Source organism: Strigops habroptila, chromosome 6 (assembly GCF_004027225.2).
Source record: "Strigops habroptila isolate Jane chromosome 6, bStrHab1.2.pri, whole genome shotgun sequence".
NCBI lineage: Eukaryota > Metazoa > Chordata > Aves > Psittaciformes > Psittacidae > Strigops > Strigops habroptila.
Genome location: NC_044282.2, coordinates 68,865,224 through 68,883,691, shown reverse-complemented (window position 1 = coordinate 68,883,691; position 18,468 = coordinate 68,865,224).

The window sequence follows — 18,468 nt, the reverse complement described above, 5'->3', positions numbered from 1 at the left end:
TTCTAAAGATAGAAGTCTAACAGCCCAATTACCTAGTTTCCTCACAGACCATAATGAGTACAGTTAGCATAAAATTGGTCTATAAATTTAACGGGCAATTTCATGTCATGTGGACATTGAAAACACTAGCAGAAATGTGGCAAGCTATGTTAGAGCCCATATAGTAACTTGCTCCCATTGGATGCTTCCTTGACAAAATGCATTACTGTAAAATACCAATCCAATCTGTTCAGTACAAGGAGTTTTTAAAGTGTTGGCTCAAACAGGGATGGCAATAGAGTTGAAAGTTCCTTCAAGAAAGAATCTGCTTTTTTTTGTCTGAGTTAGAAGTAGGGTTTTGTCCTTTTTTGGCATGGTATTATGGCTATATTGTAATATATGTCAGCATGTGGCTTGTATCAGGCCAGTTCTCTATGTGCAGCCTCCTAAGTATAGTTGGATCACTTTTTCTCAATGTAGAGTATGCATTAATAAAGACAAAGAATATACACATACACGATAAAGATAAAAAGAACTTGTTAACACTCTGCTGAGAAGGGAAAGGGATACCAAGTCCCTCAGCTGATAGAAATTCTCAAACTGGGATTCAGGCAGCTGCTGCTGCACAGCGTTGCTAGGAGTTGTACAGTTCATTAGATGTAACCAGGTATGGAACACTTGAGAATTTCTAGCTGATAGAATCCAAAAGACATTTTTCCCTCCCTTCTACAGCTGAATTGTTTGATATGAAATTCTCTTTGTGACTGTTTTCATGCAGTACAGTAAAGAAAACTGAGAAAGACCTAGCTAAGTTGCAGTGACCTCCCCAAGACTGAAGTGGTAAAAATTATGGGCAATGAGAACACATACTTAGTAAAACAGAAAGTTTCTTCTACTTTGCTTGTTCCCTAGAGAGTGAATAAACAAACAAAAATCCTGAGGCTTGAATATTAGAACCAAGTTTTTTGAAGTATGTTTTCATGATGGACTCTTTCACCTCTCCTACGCAAGCAGGCATTACTGGAAAAAGAGATGGATGTGAAAGATTTCTCTGTTGGAGGCTTCTCTATCATGAAAATGCTTTAATTATTTCAACAGTGCATCCATTTTAAAAGTACTTTTAATACATCATTCTGATAAGTACAATGAATAAAATTAGAGCTGCAGCTGTGAAAGTAGCCAGTCAGTTCTTGTGCATTAGAACACCAGCTTAGTGACACTGAATTTGCAAAGGATTTATGCCCTACCACACTTTGTCATAGTTTTCCATGGCACACTTGCCTGCCTTCCTCTTTTGCTGTATAATGGTAACTGAGCAAATGGAATAGTGTGGCTGATCCTGGCCTGCTTTTGTGGCCCGGTGGACTGCTTTGTGTACTCTGTGTCTAGCAGCCTGCCAAACAAAACAGGCTGTTGTGTTCAGTTTACTTGTTTGTAGGTCCATTAAAAGATCCTAAATTTCTAGGATTTAACTCGGGGCAATGTGAAATATCTTTTTAAAATGTGTTAGTTGCATACATTATAGGAAGAAATATTATCTTTCAGTTTCCTAAGTACGTAATGTTGGATTTGTATATTGGTCTCTGATTAACAATCGCGTTCCAGGTTAGACCCAAAGAATTTACTTTGTGGGTCTTCTAACTTCAGCTTATTTAAGAACTAATATTTAAAAGCAGGTATTAAAATTTTTAAAAGTATATTTTTTTTTTAGTCCCTGAACTCAGTGTGAACCCCTCAGCAAGAGGAGAAAAGCACGAGGCAGACCATTGCTGGCCTCCATCAGACTGAGCTGTACTCTTCTAAAATAGAAATTCTTATGCAGACAAGTGTACTCAGGTCTTTTGTTCAGAGGGGGTGACTGAAAAGGTAGGTCAGAGTTTTAAATACATCTTTTTAGAGTGTGTTCCTATCTTATCCAGTAAATCAGTGCATCTCTCTTCACTAGTAGCTAAACAGTAAACATCTTAAAGTGGAAATTAAAATACATATTCCTCCTGTAAAATGCTTTGGGACTGACAAAACAGATGTAAGCACAAAGCAAAGCCCTGTTTCCCCAAGAAGTTTCAAAAACTGGACACATGGCTAAGTTTGGAAGCTGGCTGCAGGGCCAGGTAAGTAAAGCAACATTATAGTTTGGAAGAGCATTTCTGCTGCACTCCAATACTTGATTTTTTTTTTTCCTCTTATGTAGTTTTTTTTTTAGCACAAGTTTTCGCCAACCATTGGAAGTAGAACACTTGTACTCTGTAATAAATGTAAATATCTGTTGACACAGCACAGACCTGTGCTGAATATGTTTTCCACTTGCTTTCTGTTACATAACATAGAAATTAGAACTAAAGGGGAGGAAAGCTACTAAATCCTATACACAAACTGCTAAGTGGAAATGAGAATGTGATGTTAAGGAGAAACCGCTTGGGAAAGATGCTTCAGTGTTGCAACGATGAGAATAGTCAATCTGTGCTTGTACCTCTTTCTTAGGTCACAGTTTTTCTGTAGAGTCTTTCTCACAGTTTTTGGGTTGCAGACGAGTTACAGCTCAAGATTTGCAGTCTAAACAATAGCACACTGCTGTACATGTATGCAGCAGTCAGTGTTCAGAATAGGGACTTAGAGTCACCCCCATCAGCCATCCATTGGAAGTCCTACATCAATCTGATCTTAGTGTTTTCCTAGCAATCGTATTTTCAGCAGTGTTCTGTGGAACAGACTTCCTGAGCATACTTCATTAAAAAAATTAATTTAAACTTCAGTACAGTGCCATTAACTGACTATTTTTATTAATGGTACACATGAGAAGAAAATAACTGAACAGTAATGAGGACATTAATATCAGTATTCTGTGAGCCATATACAGTTTGTATTTTAGTAAAATACATATCTTTCATTTTTTATAATGTATTTGCAGAAATATAGAATGTGATTATGCTTTTTTAGTGTCTAGATTTGCAGTTATTGTTGCATTAAGTTGTTTTGCAGCTTGTGCTGCTCTGTTTAATACAGCTGGCAATATGTTGCTGACTATTTAAATCTAAGTTTTTTCTCAAAAGGTAAAAAAGCACAATTATTTGTAAAAGTATGAAAATTCCCTGTTCTGGTAAATTTTACTCAACGATGCAGTATAAATTTGCTACAACAGAATGAAGCTTGTGATGGAAGAGTAATGTAACTTCACTACAGCTATAGCAGATGAACATGTGTGATAAGCATGAAGATCTGCCTCTGACCAAGTACTAGAAGAGCAAAGTCAAGAAAAGGAAGCTAAGGGAAGAAAGATGGCTCACAACTTGTATATTGAAGTTCACATTCAAAACTAATGACAAAGACTTAAAGGTATTACCAACTCAAGATTAAAAAACAAGTAAAAAGTGATATTTTTCTTTAACCTTATTTAATAATTTAAATTTCCTTATGTATTTTTCCATTTCACCTTTTCATGCCCTGCTTTTTCCTTTATGTACTGTAGATGACTCTCTGCTAGTTTTTCATTTTCAAGCTGTGTTTCTTGGAGGTACTCGGTAATAAATCACAATGGTATGTTTCTTTCCATTTACTGAATGAAAGAGGGCACATAATTTCTGAATTGAATGATAAGTCAGGTTCCCACAAATGCTTTGGCATAAGACCTTGACATTCATTCCCTCTCCACAGGCATTTATGTCAGGAAAACTCAATTAGTTGAGCACTCACGGAAAGTAAATGCAAGAAGTGTCCCAGTATGACTAAAGCAAATTCACTGGAAAATGTAAGAAGAAAAAAGGTAAAAAGGGAAGATGTGTGACTACATAACTAGAACATGGTTTGTCATTGTAACCTTGTAGCTGGACTGAGCTCAGGTATCTTTATTACTTATGCAGAAATTAGTTGTACAGCTGCATGTATAATCTGACAGAAGGTCACACGTGAACCCGGCTGGAATAGGTCTGGAACTTTGATCTCCCGATTACTGAGTTACTGCAATATGTGCTTTCCTTTGCTGCATGAAATTGGTACTGTTTTTTAAAGCTGGTGATGATTACCATATGCTACTCTGAAAGGGACTAAAGGGTATAGCTACAAACAGCGAAGCTGGCATTTATGGCTAGTGTATGAAGAATGTCATTGTTCTAAGCAGTCCCAGATAGTTACAGGGCTGGAAGTCCAGTGAAAGACAGCAGGCTCCTGATGAGCGTGCCTCTGCAAAGGAAGAGCAGGAGGCACAAAGAATTCAGCAATGGATCTTACTCACAGTTTCTGTTTGCCCTTTGTTACTCAGGCCCTGAAGTGCAAAGCTTGCAAAGTGGTTTAGAAGTTTCTGCTATCTTCCCCCCTGCAGATGGAATGAAAGCTGTCCAGAGCAGCTTATTTGTTACAGTTGTGTATTCAGTTTGAGAGTAGAAGGACTTCTAAGGGCAAAGCCTTCGTTTTGTGACTTGACTCAAGGTAGCATTTTTGCTTCCTCTTGTCACCAAATATGAAAGTATTATAAAACTAGTAATGTTTGCAGTTATGCCAGGGAAGCTGTATTGCTTTCGTAGGTTTGCCTATGTGTAACTACTTAAAACTCGGGGAAAAACTAAAAGCAGATGGCATCCCACTTCATTTATCATAGTTACATTAGCTCCACAAGGCTAAGTGGAGTGAGGAATCGGAGAATTTCCTTTCATTGAAGAATGGTAGGTAGACCCAGAATCCTATAAATGGTACCCAGAGCACGACTCTGAATTCGCGTTTTCTGGGATGATAGTTCTGTTTTTCAAGTGACTTCTCCATCCTTGCAAACAGGTTGTAGAAGTGGACTAATATAAAAGTTTGAAGGGACAGATGGGAGAGACACACCAAAGGTATGTCTATTTTCCGCATGTTCCCAGAGGAAGGCAACTATTCTACATTTTACTTCATTGATGGTACAGGGGCTATTCTGAAACCATCCAATCCCCTTTTGGCTCAGTTTATTTTATACTGACTCTACAGGGATTAGCTCATTTCTGAGGGAAATGCTAAGTGAGAATTGTCAGAGGGAGAGGGTAGTCCATGGAGCAGCAAAGAGCCAACAGAGTGGCACAACTGACTTTCCTTATGACGTGTATTTCAGTGGGTACCTGTCTGTTGTAGCCACTTCATCCTCCACTTTTAATTTTCCCACATATGGGAGCTTATAACAATTTGCAATATCAATTGCTGCTTCTTTCCTTGTTAATTTTATATATGTTCAGCTTCGCTGTGGTCCCATCATACTCATGGAAGGACCTAAACCACATTCATTGATGCATAACAAATTGAATGTGGGTTGAGTCCTGCTGTGATTAGCTATAATATAATCTGTTCTGCAAATATAGGAGTGATAATTGCTGGTTTCAAATTTAGAAAGTATCTCTGAGGAAAGAAAAGTTTTAAACTTTTTCCTGCAGAACTTTCCAAAGTTTTCTTCCTTTTATCTGGTGATAAAATGAAGGTACAATAAAGAATTACACTTCATGTGATAAGAATCCTATGATTTATAGTCAATAGAAGAGACATGAAGAAAGGAAAAAAACCATCTTAACATAAAATCTGTAGAGGTTATTCCTAACAGAGGGATATTATTGGATAAAGGTGTCAAAGTACTGACAGTGAACACTATGAAAAGGACTCAGAAACAGGGCATTTGGAGTGGAGAACTCAGACAGCACCACAGGCTAAACTAAAGCCTGAGATGTCAGTTTAGGTGAGAGTTGGAGAGTTCTGATGCTCAAAATGAAAAGCCTGAAGGCAATGTGAAAGATAAAGGAATGACAAAACCAGGTGCCAAGGGCAAGGGGTGGTTAGCAGCTGAATTCCCAAGAAACCAAAGAACGCAGGGGGACAAGCAGGAGAAGCGGTAATGTCAAATACATCAACTATGGCTTCAGGATCAGAGAGAGAGGAAAGAGGATTCAGGGAGCAACGTGAAAGGCAAGCAGATAGGATTTAGCAATAGCTTAGCTGAAGGAGAAATAGGTTTGAGTGTTCTGATGATGGAAGAAAGTAAAAAGTTTGACATAAGGGAGAGAGATCTAACAAACTTGAAACATTTTTTTTGTTGTTGTTAACTGGAGGTGACAAGGCACATGTTCAATTCTACTGCTAAAAATGGGAGCTGGGAGTACAGCCAGGAGAGATTTAGATCACTCAAAGGCAAAAATGACTTCTGGAAATACTGAGAATAGGTGATGTCGTTTAGGTGAAAGAGACAAAGCGCACCAAAAGAGCTCCTCTCGAGGCTCTGCAGGGAAAGGAAATTTGTCATTTATCAGTTTAATCTCATTTTCAATGAGATTAAGTTGGAGGAGGAGGAGTTATTACTTCTTTCTTCCTTGGCATTATATAGATTGATAAGTTCAATCATCATAAAGATTAAAAAATGTTATGAAGATAAGATTTGGACTTTGTCAGTGTCTTCCTAGTTGCTTGGATAAGTCAGATTTCGGTGAAGGAAAGGGAAGAGTATGCTGTAGATTCAGAAAGTTTACAACTAGTGGAGCAACATTAATTACTTTGCTATACAAAACACTGGAAAAGTTTTGGAGAGAGGGTCACACAAACAGGATCTGTAGTGAAGATGAGTGGCTGAAAACGAGAGAAGAGCCGGTGTGATAAGGGCTGTAGGGTAACTCCACTGTATGTGAAATTCAGGGTAAGCTCAGTATTTCTCAGCATTGTGGATGAGGTTGAGTTTTGATGCACAAGAGTTGAGGGGACAATAAATTTCCTCTCTCAGAGAGGATGAAAAGTAATTCCTGTGGCTGCGTGTACCTGCCTGAGAGAGAGCAAGTCTGCATCCATTGTAGACAAGAAGTCAGACAGTACCATGGCAACTGCTACGAGACCTGGCAAGTCTGTCTCTTGTTGCCTTCTTATGCTAGGCTTTTTCTATCCCATTGGTCTGAAAAGGTTATTTTCTTTTCTTCCTCACCTCCTGTAATTGATTGCTTTGCTAAAAATATAATAAAAATGGGGAAAGATGACATGCAAATTGTTAGACAAAGGTAAGAACACACAGAGGGATTAAATACTTGAGAAGGCATCAGGAGCAAAACTGTAGTTTTAATGGGCAGATGAGAAGGCAAGTTTCTGTCTTCCACATAGATATTTTAGTACTCAGAAGAAGAATTTAAGACCAGCAGTAGGAGTTGTTATTACAGATTGATTTAAAGATACAGGTGAAGAAGTACTGAAGGATTATTTGTCTGCTTCATATGTTGGCAGCTTCATATAATACAGTCCATTAGTTTTTGAAGGCTGCAGTGGAGTCCTGTTTGCTTGAAAATATCTTGGAGTTTTTCATGTTGATTGGTAAAGATTTTTGTGCCTGGGTCTTGACTACTTCAGGGGCTTAACATCAGTCTTCATGACCTTGCCTGCTTCATAGGGGCGTCGTTCGTAATACCAAAGAAGCCTGAATGACTTCAGTAAAGGACTCGAAAGATATTTAGTCCTGATCTAAGAGCTCAAATACCAGAGAACCTTATTTGCAATGGTTAATTATTTTCTCTTTTTAAAAAGGAGAACCTTACTCTCAGCCTTAAATGTGGAGCTTCCGCTGTTGAATTGATGAAGGATTGCTTTGTAAGACTCTAGCCCTTCAGAGTCAAAACTTATCCAAGAGTGGATGGTGGTGAAATTATATTTTAACACACTTGGATGAAGAATCAAGTAGATGTTTATAGAACTGTTTATTCTTGAGATAGTTTTTAATTGAACTGCGTACTGTATATTTAACAGGGAACCTCTGCCTGTTTCCTTCAATTTTATGCTTAATTTCCTTCAATTCTTTGAGGTTACAAGATGACATTTTTTTTCTGGAAGATTCATTTAGCAAAAGACAACCTTTATTTTTTTTCTTTTACAGTTTTACTGGCTGTAAATATACGAATTGTACATAATAATTTTTGATGCAGAGAATATTCGTGTATGTTGATTATGTAAAAGAGTATGGTCGTACAAGTCAAGGATGTGAAAGCCTATTATCTGTCCTTTGTTTTTAATATGCTTAAGGCTTTATAGTGTATCTTATTTTGTGAAGTGATGCAAGAGTAAATCCTTTGATGATGGAATAACTGCAGTTCACAGTACCAAACCAAACATGGATTGATTTCACCAATTTGAGAAAGAAATTATGCAATACAAAAGTTCTTAGAGCAGCTTTCCAGTTCAAAAGCACTTTGGTAAAGCTGGACAGGAAACTATCAGGAGAACTAAGTGAGATTTTACACTTCTGCAGCACATCTGAAGAATCAGCCAGACGTCTGTGTTTTAATATGCATAAAGTATTCTATGGTTTAATGAGATCTGGAGCTATTGGCTCTGAAGATTGTTAGTACCCTGGTGAATAGCGCTTCAGACTTAAGGCATACAGTGGGAATTTGCTTCCTCTTTCAATCTTCAACTTCTTGGATAGAATGTTTTATTTCCCTAAATATAAGCAGCTGCCAAAAATCATTATATATTATAGCACCTCTGTCTTCTATATTTAACTCTGCTCATTAAGTGGATTACATGGTTTCCTTGCAAAATTAACTGCAGATCAAATATTATATTGTAATATTATGGTAAAAACATAAGAAATGACATCTTTTCAGCAGCCATGCTGGAATTCTTTAAGACAGAAGAGCTGCTCTGACGCTGATGTTTTTTTCCAGAAACATCTGGTCAATATAAAAACTGTATCTTTTCCTTATAGATGTGATAGGAAAGTCAGAAATATCACAGATGAAATGTGCTCCGTTCTTTCCCTCTTGAATTCCATTTAAAGAGAATTCTTTCTTTACCTATTTTATCCTTTCAGTCTCTGGGTAATAATGACTTCCTTCAAAGATTTCCATTGGATATGGGTTATCTGGACACCAGCAAACTTAAATATCTTTAGACCTCGTGGAACAGAGGAAAAATATGTAAATCTAGGTAGGGGCTTATATATTAATTCATTAAGGACTTGTTTTATTTGATAACAAAATAACATTTCTATTTCCACTAGCAACTTAAATCCATCTATGAGAATTACTTAAAAACAATTTTCTTGCATGTTTTAAAATCTCATCAAGACAAGCACTGTGGACCCAAACCTTTCTTCATAGAATCAGAGAATAGTTAGGGTTGGAAAGGACCTTAAGATCATCTAGTTCCAACCCCCCTGCCATGGACAGGAACTCCTCGCACTAAAACATGTGGCCCAAGGCTCTATCCAGCATGGCCTTGAACACCACCAGGGATGGAGCATCCACAACTTCCTTGGGCAACCCATTCCAGTGCTTCACCACCCTCACTGTAAAGAATTTCTTCCTTATAGCTAATCTAAACTTCCCCTGTTTAAGTTTGAAGCCATTACCCCTTGTCCTACCACTACAGTCCCTGATGAAGAGTCCCTCCCCAGCATCCTTGTAGCCCCCTTCAGATACTGGAAGCTGCTCTGAGGTCACCACGCAGCTTCTCTTCTCCAGGCTGAACAGCCCCAACTCTCTCAGCCTGTCTTCATACGGGAGGTGCTCCAGCCCCCTGATCATCCTCGTGGCCTCCTCTGGACTCGCTCCAACAGCTCCATGTCCTTTTTATGTTGAGGACACCAGAACTGTACGCAGTACTCCAAGTGAGGTCCTTTGACCTGCTGGTCATGCTTCTTTTGTTGCAGCCCAGGATACAGTTGGTTTCTGGGCTGCAAGCGCACACTGAAGCCGGCTCATGTTAAGCTTCTCGTCAACCAACACCCCCAAGTCCTTCTTCGCGGGGCTGCTCTGAATCTTTTCTCCGCCCAACCTGTAGCTGTGAACTTGCAGAGTCCCATCTCTAAAGTGAAACCATTTAACATCAATCACATAACACACATTCTTCGATTAAGACTCCTTATAGAAAGAAGAAAGGGATTGGTGGTGTTCTAGAGATTTGATCCCCACCTAAAACCTGCATCACCCTTGACAGCACCTCTCCCCTTTATTGACCATAAGGCAGTGCAGGGCAGCCACACTCCTGATCTACGTGCCCCTGTTAATGCCTAAAGCAGAGGGATATAAGCTCAGTGGTCTCGTAACCAGAAAGCTCAGTGTAACTTGTATCTTTGGAGTTAAGTAATAGGCAAATATACAGCATTTCCGAGTTTGGTTCAAGTATGATTTCCATATAAACTGAGTGTATGTTGTTAGTTACCTTAATCTGTATCCGAGACAGAGATTGCTTTGCATAATACTGTCACTAATTCCAGTTTACCTGGTTTCAAACTGAGTCATTACGTGATTTCTGAGAGCTGAATTCTGTTTCCCAGCTCTAAGGGTAACTAGAGGTGAGAAGGCAGCTAGTTTACTACTCCATGTATAAGAGAACAATTCCCATTATGCATATGTGCTGGCTCTGTTCTGCTCAACTCTGCCCTTTACTCTTTTTCAATTCTACATGGTGTGATGTAGTGGCAGTCAAACCATTCTGTCACCCGTCCTTGAGTCAGGCTACAGAATTTGCTCTGAATAAAGAGCAGGCATCATACTACTCTGATTTATTTGAGCAGCTGCATTAGACCAAGCCATTCTGAAGTCCTTAATTATGGCTATTTGTCAGATCAGCGTTAAAATAATACATACCTTTTCCCAAATGCCATATTATTACCGTGCGTTATGTTGGCTGTCTTTATGAAATAATAGAAAGCTTTCTTTAAATTAAGACGGTCTTCCCACCCACCCCCAAAAGCTGAAACAGTCTTGATAATATTGTACATTTTCACTTTGTTTTATGTGGATTGAAAAGTAGTAAAATGCACAAAACTCGTGAGGTTCTTTTGGTCTGTAATTTCTTACAAAAAAAAGAAGTGATTATTGCACATGCAGTCCCACTCAACAGATTTATGATGACAAAATAGCCATAGTTTAGTGTGGGAGGTGATAAGTGGCTGACTTTGAGGTCGTATGAGAGCAGTTACATATTTCAGCTGAAAAGACTTACCTCTAAAGAGCAAGGTCAGGTTAACTCTGCTAGAACCACACAAAGCAGCAAAACCTGATATGCTTGTTGCATTGAATTGGTGTATAGGAGAGATGCATTATTTTTTGTGAAAACACATGTTAGTGTCCTTAAGGGTTATCGCTTAAAATGCATTCCCTGCTCTGCCTAGCTGATGATAGTATCTCCGAAAGTGCTCAGCAAAGTATAAAATGTAATCAATATATATACTTATGTGTGTATGATTTATACTTACGTCTTTTTGAGAGGGCAAACCTCAGGCATAAGGAAGTACTTGCATCTTTGTTATTCTGCAAAGCCTTGCGGACTGTGCTGACCTAGTAAGCTGGGAGTTGTTCCATCTTCTTTTCTGACAGTAGGAATAGAAAGGGAAGAGACTCACCTTCTGATTTTAATTGCTCTTCCTACAGCACTGAAGTGGAAAGGAAAAGCAATTCCTTTCATTGTGTCTGGCAGCCTCAGTCTCCCTTTAGCTGGAGACCGAGTCTAGATTTGCAGATTACCTTTCTGTCATATTCTAGGGTTTATGGTTATTGCAATATTAGAAATTCTTAGCATTTAGATTGGAGTCTTATTATTCTGGGCACAGTGAAAACAAGTACAAGAACTAGCTTCAACTCCAAGAAGTCTCAAAATGCAGTCTGCTCTTCTGTGAGCTTTTCAGTTCTGTGTCTGTGTTGTTAGCAAATAGTTTGGAGCAGTGGATGTGGATCTGCAGAAACAAACAAGTGGTGTTGCACACTGAAGGCACTTGCTGTGTGTGTTTTGAGGGTGAAGACTCTGAACTAAACACCCATTAATGGTTGATGTGCACTTCCAATTTAGTTTCACATTAAACTAGTCTAGTTAGTGCCCACCAAAAACATTCCACAATGTTAACCAAAGCAGGTAAATGGGGGTAGTCAGATTTACTTTGAAAATACATTATTGAGCAAAATCAGCACACTTGTGACTTCTGTGTAAAACATGCTGTTGTAATAGTGCAAACACCTTATCTGTGTCCAGGAAGTTCATATCCTGAGTGCATAATGAACCCATGTATCTGAATGGAGTCCAGTTGAAACCAATGGCCTAATACCTTCCAGTGAATCCTAATGACTTAAAAAACACTTAAAGGTTCTTTGTGTATGACAGTGATAAGCTTGAGCAAAACTCAGGAACCACTGTTAGAGTAGAGGGCTGAAACACATCCACATACACACCCAAACCAGCATTCCCTTTTGTACTGCTCCCTTTTTGCCCCACAACCCCAAAGAATTCTAACAAAATACTTGAGAGTATCCCCCAAAGCCTCCGTTACCCAACACATCGCTTAGTGGTTAAAGGCTCAATTTTTTTAACTGGTGTATCTTTAATCTTTTTAACCTAACAGCAATTGTTAATAAACTATAAGACCTACAGTTGAGATGAAATAGCAGTATAAAGTAAAACAAAGGTATCAAAACAGCCGTCTTATGTTAAACATAACAAAACTGTGCATAAACATGTTGGGTAACCAGAATAAACATGCACCAGAAAGTATTTCCAGTGCTCTTCATTTCTCCTTTTAGTAATTATTGGATGATTCAGAAAAACAAGAATAGTATCTTTGTGTAAGATCACTTCTTACTAATGGCAAAATTCCTGAACAAGTCAGCACAGAGTGGGTTGTGTTGGGAGGATGGAGGAAAATGTGTAGATAGGTTTCTTTGTAAAGAAATAATGCCTTGGCTCTACTGTTATTGTTGTAGTACGATTTGGAATAACTGGCCTGCCTCCTGGTCCTGTGTACCTGAATATATTGGTGACATGTGAAAAGCTGCAAAATACCTCTAACAAATCATCATAAAGACTGTTTTGATAATGGTGCAACAGGAGCTGGATCTAAGAATAAGAGCAGCAGACAGAGCCTCTACTGTTTTGCCCTCTTTGAGGCAAAAGGTAAGAAATAGAAGTTGTAAAGAGTCAGAGCCAGGGGTCACTCTGGAAATGACCAACAGTTTACCCTGCACATGGCTGCAGGGACAAGGCCAAGAAGAAGGGAAAATAATGATCATATTTAGCAAAATGCTGGGTGTTTCTGCGAGCTCTGTGTTTACTGTTGCTGCACTAATGGAACTGTTTCGAGACTGCTGGTTTGCAAAATAAGATACTTTCATTTTACCATCATTCATGTAAACTTGACATTCTACTGATGATGCATTAAGGATAAAATTATCTTCTGCAGGAACAGAATAATATAAGAAAACTGAAATTGATTATATAAACTTCAAATGGTAAAATATGGTTTCAGCCATTACAAATACAATTTCTTCTGAAGCTCACTATAGTTTAAAAACAAAGTTAAAAGCATATGACATAAGGTACAATATGGCTACTTCTTTTAAGTACAGTATAATCCTGTGAATTAGAGAAACTTCTAGTTAGCACTTTAGTATCAGGGTCTGCATTGCTCCTTTCTCTACTACCTGCCACTTGCAGAACGGAGCTCATCACCAGGTCCCACAGGAAGCCTAGTCAGCTCCTAAATAAATTGCAATAGTGTGGTTTTAAATTGTATGATAAAACTTAACACCTACTCTCACCGTTAATGTAGGGTACAGTCATTTGTACAGAAAAAATTATTTGGGGAACTCATAACTCAAATGCCTGAGCAGATTTTGCTTATAACATCAGTGAAGCAGTACAGGTCTCATGAGCTATGGCTTTGCTGCCTGAGCTTGATTTCTATGAAATCTTAAACGTAGTTCTCTCATGCTTTGCAAGACTAAATGGGGTATAAGTATAATCAAATGTGAAGCCATTAAAGCTGCAAAGTTCTACAGTCAGATTCATTTCTTGGCTGAAAGCACTAGTGTACAGCTGAAACTTGAGATGCAAGTCTACAGCAGCACAAAATGCATCAAACTTTATCTGGTGGAAGCTCTGGAAGTTTTTTTTCTTAGGATATGCCACTACTCAAACCAGAATGATTTTTCAGGAAGAAGTATACCCATTTGATTTAATAAAGATTTCACAGGCACACTTGGAAATTCTGGTGAAGAATGGGAAGAGAGTTGGCTGGAGAGAAATCCAAGTTTCCTCTCTATGTAAGTCATCTTTTCCATTAAAAAACCAACAAAGCAAACAAAAAACCACCTCAAACCCTCAAGTTTTGGATTGAGTCTAGGAGAAAAATGTTCTTGATGTCTCAGAAACATCGGCATTATTTCCAGTGTGGGCTGCTGAGAACTGGGCATAGAACTGGGGGCAATGGCTCATAAATGCACATAATCATAAAGGTTGGGAACCCAAAAATCAAGCCTGTGATGGAAACTGATGTGGAACCTGGGGTATTGCATTTTGCTGTGTATTCCACGTTTGGTAGCTACCATCTGGAATTAAAAACATTGATGATTATGAGACTAGAAAGAGAAAAATCTATAGCAGCTCCTGCAGATATTATAGGAAAGCTCCTTCCGTGTACCGGAGGAAATAGTGCTGTAGCATGTGTAAAATATTCCTGGAGATAAATTTAATTGATTTTCATTTTATATAGGTAATGAATTTTTTTGTAAGGAAGAAACAGTTCTTCAGAGCCTTTAAAATGGATGAAGAGGAAAGGTGAATGCATAATTCGTGTACCATTTGCAGCCCATCACCCTGCAGTAGAGGGAAGGTTCAGAAGGAAAAAAGCCAACAACTGTGCAGCTTAAAAGAAGGTGCTGGGATGTTAAATAAGGAAGAAACAGAACTTCTTTTCCACAGCTTCAACTTTGAAATGTTGGTGAAGTATAAAGGAAAAACATGCTGAAGCACTTGAGGGGCTCTTGACCAAGGCAATGGAAGCTTCATAGCTGACTGACGGTGTCTAAATACGACTACAATGTGGCACGCTGTTTCTTGCAGAGCTGTAACAAAGTGCCATCCTAACAACCTTTTATTGTACAATGCAGCCTAAATTGTTACCTAGCACAGAACTCCTTGTTGGTGATGGCATTTTGTTTCTTTTTAATCTTGTCTACTGTAAAACTACAGAAAAGGTTGCAAAGGAATTACAGGAAAATAAATGTATTTTTCAGGTTCTCTGCAGGAGATTGGAGCAGGCTGCCAAGCAGAGGTTTTAAAAGGAGCCTTGCTATATGAGATGCTATGGGAGTGTGGAGCAGCTGAGGAACAGGAAATTACCATTATATGAGCTCTCTAGTTCCTGGGTGAACAAGACAGATTTCTTGTAGAAACTGAAGTTATGAGCTAATCCAAATCCCTATGATATCTATGACAAAGGAGTGTCACAGCAAAGTGGGAAAAGGCATCCGGTGTTAGAGCTCTGGCAGGATGAACCCAGGAGGGGCAGCTGCTGCAGGTGTCTGTTTGTGGGATGCATCAAATGAAATGTAGGTGAGTGAAATTGTTTTACTGACAAAAAAGTTGGCACACGGAAAGCAGATGGAGAAGATCTGACTTGTAGGAACAAGAGAAGGAGGCAAATGGTACAGGGCCAACATGTGCTTTCTCTCTACCTGGTGCTATCCAAGTTTGCATCAATTCTTCTGTAGTGGGCTGCAGTCACTGGGTAGGTACTAAACTGTGCCAGGTGTGGTATCCCACTCCTTTGGAATGCAAACTTCTTGGGGAAGAGCAACTAGTGATCCTGCCAGGGTACCCTGTGGATGCAGTTCAGCCTCAAATACTTGTTCCTTTTATCTTAAGAAAGAAGAAAAGCAAAATGAGTGGAGAGAGAGCCCTCACTTTGGAAAGGAAATTCTTGCTCAATCCAGGAGTGGGCAAAGTTGATACAAATCTTGGTTTGATTCGTATGTATATGAGTCATTTACAGACATTTAACTGCTTTTCCCCCAGTGCTTTTGTCCTAAACTTGTTCTCCTCTGCGAAAGTGAGGCAATGATCAGCTGCTTTTCTGTTATCCTCTGAGGAAAGAGTTCTGCAGGTGCTGAATTGCACTCATAACAGCAGAGGATGATCACCATGATTTCAAGGAGGCTTCAGGTCAATACCCTGCTGAGGAAGAGAAGGAACAGGTTCTGATCAGAGAAAGATAACTGCTTCTGCCTGAAAGTTAAACAGGTGCCCTTGAGGGACCACGCAGATTTCACATGTTCAATCAGCTCCAGAGATGTGGTAATCACTAGATGGGTCATTTACCTGGTAGTCTGGAGGTAGCAATAACTATTCATTACTGCAGAGCTATCAAAATGATAGTTCTGTTTTTTTCCTTCTTTTCATGGGTTTCCTTCCCTTCCCTGAGGATAGAGAGAGCAAAACAGGAAAGCCATTATATTAAGTATCTCTTAAATAAGGTGGAACAATGAGCTTGGTTATAAGTACTGTTTATAAATGGTACTGGAGAAAAAAAGAATCCACAGAGGACAGTCTACAGCTATTAACAAAAATTATTTCCACTCATGGGTTTGGAAAGATTTTAGTCCAAATTAACGTAACTTCTTACATGTGAGTGAATAATGTCACAAGAGATTGTTAGTAATTTTTTTGAGTACAGAAGTAAAAGAAGAAGAAAAATGGGCATTCAAATCTGTGTCATCCAATGAAGGGTAGACTCATGCTGAAGAAATCTGGGAGTTCAAACTGCCTGAGGTGCAGTCAAGTTATTCAAAGCTATGTGGTTGAAGAGGGTAGGTTGAAGAGGCCAGACAGTTGATACCCATTAAAGAGAGATCTGTTCCTGTGTTGATAAGACTAATCTGTTTGCTTAGACATTCAGCTGGGAAGCAGAAGACTTGTATTCAGTTTCAGTTATTATAAAGACGGTGCTCCCTGGACAGTTTGTTATTTGACCTCTTCTGTGGTTCCTATATGGGAAATTGGTGTCACAGTTCTCTTGCTCAAGGTCATGTGCTTGTAACCAACAGAAAAGATCAGTGCCAAGGTGCTCTTAACTCCATGCTCCATCCACTAAGAGATAGCTCAGAGAAACAAGAATGTATGTTTTCTTTCTGTAAGCTTTGCTTATGAAATATGTTCTCACTGAAACCCATTAATCAAAACGTAGTTTGATGCATGGTTATTTGCTTGATCCGATGTTTACTGAAGTCAGCAGAAATCTTTCACTGGGTGTTTAATGTCTTCCCCTCGCTGTCTTGCTGTGATGCTTTATGGTCAGTGGACCAGCTGAGGAAAAATGTTTGAGTAAAAGCCCTTGGGATGGGTACTGAGGCAACAAGGATCCAGAGGCTCGTAGTTTAAAAGTAATCATAGCCCTACAGTTAAGAGACTGTGTTAATGTAAGTACTGTTTCAGGCATGATGGTTCAAAGGCATAAGGGAAATAAGGTTATTTAACTCAAGTTCTAATTCAACTTTAAATGCATTTATTCTTACTTTTATTACACTTATCCCCATAGTCTGAGCTGCAGAACAGAGTGCCCAAGAAGCTGAACACTGACCCAATAAGTCTTTGTATTTCATCAGGTAAAGCAGTTGAATTTTGAAGTTGTACATGCCATTGTTTGAACTTCTGGAATTCTCTGCTTGAGACATAACCTTCGTTAGATAACACTGTCTTGAATTTAGTTTATTTTCCCACAAAGACTGATTAGAATACCTGGACTACAGTCTGCAGGTAAGGAACAGAAGCAGGAGCAGGATGTGTTGCAAGAAGGGCTTTGTCCGGCCACAGACGGGCAATGGGCAGTGCCAAAGGAAGCCAGGTAGGTAGTTCCTGAAATGGCAGAATTTTGTGTTGGTGTGGATGAGGAGGATTTCAGTTTCTGCCTTTCCTGGAAAAGGTAAAATTTTAGTGTAATCTCCCTTCTCTCCTACTCGTGTTCTGTGATTCACATATCCTGACTTATTTTACTATAAATAAGAGCTACAGCATGAACTTCTCTAGTCATCATTTTGGTGTGTTCAGCCTCTTCTCACATCAAATGCTTATTTAGTAAAAACCTGGAGCACAATTTGCAATTACTGGGTCAAATTCAGTATGTCCACAGAGTGTTTTAAAGGGATTTATTACCATCTACTTGTTTTATCTTTCCGCTAATAGTTTCCAGAGTTATTTTTATGTTTCTAAGACAAATTAACTGATGAACCTGGATTGAAAAGTAGGATTTAGACCTAAAGCCCAGAATTCCTAAAATCGACCTAAAAAAAGACCTAAAGTCTCCGAATTCTACAGCTACGGGATTTTTATGAATGGACTAAGGAGAAGTGCACAAGAGGTGTTCAGGTAAGACTCTTCCCATAGGATGTGTAGTAAGGGCAAATAAGTCTTGGAAATACTGTCCTCACTTTTATATTTATTCTACTATCTATTACGCATTGCCTTGTAGACTATATTTCCTATACTGTATTATTGCATGGTTCAACAAAATTAAAACTTAATATAATGAAAATTGGGAATGAGATTATGTACTTTTACTATAATTTGTCTGGTTTGTACAGGTGAGGGTCTATATGGAATAATGTTATCGGTTTAATCTCTATTACCATACCTATAGTTCATTAACAGTAACATTTTTGCTGTGTAGGTTTTGTACTAGCTAAGTTGCTTAGCAACCTTAACTCCAAGATAATGATGCCTGTGATTAAAGAATGGTTTTTTTCCTGT